This window comes from Oncorhynchus gorbuscha, linkage group LG17 (genome assembly GCF_021184085.1).
Source record: "Oncorhynchus gorbuscha isolate QuinsamMale2020 ecotype Even-year linkage group LG17, OgorEven_v1.0, whole genome shotgun sequence".
Taxonomy (NCBI): domain Eukaryota; kingdom Metazoa; phylum Chordata; class Actinopteri; order Salmoniformes; family Salmonidae; genus Oncorhynchus; species Oncorhynchus gorbuscha.
This window is the reverse complement of record NC_060189.1, coordinates 23,496,521-23,501,330: the sequence shown is the minus strand read 5'-3', so window position 1 is coordinate 23,501,330 and position 4,810 is coordinate 23,496,521.

The following is a 4,810-nucleotide window of genomic DNA, read 5'->3' as shown; positions in this document are numbered from 1 at the left end:
CAATCATAATGCATCGCTATCTGATGACTCAGGAAACAACAAAGCATGACCTGAAAACCATTTGGGCTCTATTTCAACTAAGTGCAAAATGCAGTTGACTTGACTCATAAATCCACACCATTTTAATAGGCCGTTTTGAAAATATCCTCTGTAGTCAAAACACTTCAATTGGCTTTGGGAATAAATTAACATCATGATATGGTGGAGGTTAAAACCAGTTTGAAGACCTGGATGTACAGTATGTGATACTTCCAGGTTGTTATTGTAAAATGTGTCCTCAATAAGTCCTACATGTGTACTCAATAACCTTCTAATGTACTGATACACATGTGTGTTCTACTAATGTGTACTCAATAACCTACTAATGTACAGATACACATGTGTGTTCTACTAATGTGTACTCAATAACCTACTAATGTACTGACACAGATGTGTGTTCTACTAATATGTACTTAATAAGCTACTAAAGGCAATGTAAACCCACTACACTAAAGTCTTGAGTGGTTGCTTCTAGCATACAGTACCTTTAAAGTCAAAACAGGACAGCAATATGGCTAGTACAACGGGAATACAGTACACCATGAATGTGTACATGTACATTCTCATGGACAGTAAACAGAGAGCAACCGCTCTGTTAGATCAGTGATGAATCATTACGCGATGACCAGTTGGTTATCCTGAATATAATGAACTGTCATGCTAACACCTCTTAGATGAGCTGATAATAAGGGCTTACCAATCAATAGAGCTCTCACAAAGCCTCCATGAGGGTTCCTTGGAGGCATATAGGAGTGAAAACATGACCCGGGGGTCACTCAATTAGAGCATAGGGATCAGGCACAGGCCATGTCATCATCCCTGACCATCTCCATTACATAACCACATGGCCCGAGCTCACTGTAAGTGGTCATTTAAGACAAAGTAAAAACCTAATCAAATAAAATGAAAAATGTAATTGGTTAATGAGGGGCAGACATTTCTTAACCTTGCAAAGCTGCCTGATCCTGCAAGCTTACATGAACGTTGGTGCACTGATATCTGCAAGAATCAGTCTGGTATTTACGAAAACTAAACATTTCTAGCTCTGAAACTTTTGTCTATTTTGTTTTTCAATTGTTTCCCCTCTCACCCTTCTCAGCCCCAATGACTCATGTTCTCCTTTTTGTGGTCATCTGACATAGAAAAGATGTTATTATGCTCTGACCTGCATGTGCATTGATTGCAAGGAGCATGCGTAAACAATACTGAGGAGGAACAGAGTGACGTCACACATCCTCATGGTAATAGCAGTCTGTTGGGAACAGGAGGCACGCTCCAGAAACATTGTTCCTGGCTAATCATCCCCTTAGCCTCCACCTGCATGCTAATGTGTACTCTGGCTGAACCCAGACCCTTGACCTTGTGTGGTCAGAAGGAGGTTGAAGGTCATCCTGAGAGTGCGTTAAAAAAGTGATTAGGGCACTAATGGAGTCTGGGCACTTAAGAGTATCTGGTCCTCAATAATGGAAGTAATCCCAAACCCCAAGGTCAGGCCTAGTGTCCACTGAAAATCAACAAACCCCATCACAGACTGGTTCCACTGGACATGAAACCATTACAGACATGAAAGGCTCCACACAACAGAGAATAAATACTTCACATTAATCTAACACTAACAATGGGTAACGGGTTGGCAGTAAATCTGAAACCGCATATCAAAGCTACAGTTGAAGTCGGAAGTTTAAATACACCTTAGCCAAATACATTTAAACTCAGTTTCTCACAATTCCTGACATTTAATCCTAGTAGAAATTCCATGTCTTAGGTAAGTTAGGATCAGTACTTCATTTTAAGAATGTGAAAAGTCAGAATAATAGTAGAGAGAATGATTTATTTCAGCTTTTATTTATTTCATCACATTCCCAGTGGGTCAGAAGTTTACATACACACACTTAGTATTTGGTAGCATTGCCTTTAAATTGTTTAACTTGTGTCAAATGTTTAGAGTATCCTTCCACAAGCTTCTAACAATAAGTTGGGTGAATTTTGGCCCATTCCTCCTGACAGAGCTGAAGTAACTGAGTCAGGTTTGTAGGCCTCCTTGCTTGCACACCCTTTTTCAGTTCTGCCCACAAATTCTCTATAGGATTGAGGTCAGGGCTTTGTGATGGCCTCTTCAATACCTTGAATTTGTTGCCATTTTGCCACAACTTTGTAAGTATGCTTGGGGTCATTGTCCATTTGGAAGACCCATTTGCAACCAAACTTTAACTTCCTTCAATATATCCACATAATTTTCCTCCTCATGACGCCATCTATTTTGTGAAGTGCACCAGTCCCTCCTGCAGCAAAGCACCCCCACAACATGATGCTGCCACCCCAGTGCCTCACGGTTGGAATGATGTTCTTCGGCTTGCAAGCCTCCCCCTTTTTCCTCTAAACATATCGATGGTCATTATGGCCAAACAGTTCTATTTTTGTTTCATCAGACCAGAGGACATTTCTCCAAAAAGTACGATCTTTGACCCCATGTGCAGTTGCAAACCGCGGTCTGGCTTTTTTATGGCTGTTTTGTAGCAGTGGCTTTTTCCTTGCTGAGCGGCCTTTCAGGTCATGTCGATATAGGACTCGTTTTACTGTGGATATAGATACTTTTGTACCTGTTTCCTCCAGCATCTTCACAAGGTCCTTTGCTGTTGTTCTGGGATTGATTTGCACTTTTCGCACCAAAGTACATTCATCTCTAGGAGACAGAACGCTTCTACTTCCTGTATGATGGCTCCGGAGTCCTGTGGTGTTTATACTTGTGTACTATTGTTTGTACAGATGAACGTGGTACCTTCAGGCATTTGGAAATTGCTCTCAAGGGTGAACCACTTGTGGAGGTCTACAATTTATTTTCTGAGGTCTCGGCTGATTTCTTTTGATTTTCCCATGATGTCAAGCATAGAGGCACTGCGTTTGAAGGTAGGCCTTGAAATACATCCACAGGTACACCTCCAATTGACTTAAATGATGTCAATTAGCATATCAGAAGCTTCTAAAGCCATGACATAATTTTCTGGAATTTTCCAAGCTGTTTAAAGGCACAGTCAACTTAGTGCATGTAAACTTCTGACCCACTGGAATTGTGATACAGTGAATTTTAAGTGAAGCAATCTGTCTGTAAACAATTACTGTCCTAACCGACTTGCCAAAACTATAGTTTGTTAACAAGAAATTTGTGGAGTGTTTTAAAAACGAGTTTTAATGACTCCAACCTAAGTGTATGTAAACTTCCAACTTCAACTGTAAGTTGTTAATTCAAACTGAAATGCCATATTGACCTGTTAGCTCAACATTCACACATGCCTGAGCACACCAAAAGGTCTGTGAGCAGCTCTGCTTTGCAACAGGTTCTGTCTGAGTCAGAAATGATGTGTTCTGACATATGTATCTACGTGTTGCTGTTAATGGTCAAGCTACCTGATTCTGCAAACAGGGACAACGAAATAATAACTATCATCCATCATCATATGATGGTAAGACACAAACTTCAATCCATCGCATCTATCATTCCCTACAGACTGATGTGACTGATGTGTGTCCCACGTCCATACAGAGCACAACTGACAACCTCTGGATATTATAATCCAATATGTGGGCACCAGGGCTCTGGGGGCTGGGGCCTGAACCAGGACTGACCTGATTAGCCTCTCAGCCAGAGAGCTGCCCTTTGCTTCATTAGCCCAACCCTCCTCTGTGGAATGGCACTTTTACTACTCTTCATTTAATTTCCCTAATCTAATTTCCACTTGAACACACCATGGCCAACCCTCTTCTGGTTGTGGGGTGTTTTTGGGGCCTTCTGGTAAATAGCATTGTGAGATCATCTCTTGGAAGACTTCTGGCTTTCACTGATAGACGGGTGGGGTGGGGAGGGGGATCAAATTGATGTGTAGTTATAAAACAGTCTGGAGAGAGGGCTGATTGTGTGTTGGTAAACACTGGCTGTGTGTTTGCATTTCAGCCCACAGTCACCTGCTTGGCAACACAACAAAGACACCGGGACCATATGGTACTCTCTCTGAGTGACGCTATCTCGCCCCATCATCAAGATTGCACAATGTTGGTTGTCAACACAAAGCAAACCATACTGACAAAGAAAACGTTTTTCCAGACCAGGTCTGGTTTGAGTTGTAACAGCAGACATAGGACAATGTAACTGATTGGGGAGGGATGAGCAAACAGCTCCCCCTGTTGGCTGTGTCTGTGTGAGATACAGTTGCAAAGAGACATGAATAAGAGAAAAGAGGATGGGACAAGAAGAGAGGTTGACATGGTAAATTGGTAGAAGATATTGCAGGGAGGACAGATTATGAGTGACCTTTCTGAAGGTCAAGAATATTCTATCTATGCAATATACAATGATTGTACAAAACATTAAGAACACCCGCTCTTTCCATGACAGACTGACCAAGTGAATCCAGGTGAAAGCTATGATCCCTTATTGATGTGACTTTTTAAATCCACTTCAATCAGTGTAGATGAAGTGGAGGAGACAGGTTAAATAAGGATTTTTATTTTATCTTGAAACAATTTAGACATGGACTGTGTTTGTGTGCCATTCAGAGGGTGAATGGGCAAGACAAAATATGTAAGTGTCTTTGAAAAGGGTATAGTAGTAGGTGCCAGGTGCACCGGTTTATGTCAAGAACTGCAACGCTGCTGGGTTTTTTCACGCTCAACAGTTTCCTGTGTGTATCAAGAATAGGCCACCACCCAAAGGACGTCCAGCCAACTTGACACAACTGTGAGAAGCATTGGAGTCAACATGGGCCAGCATCCCTGC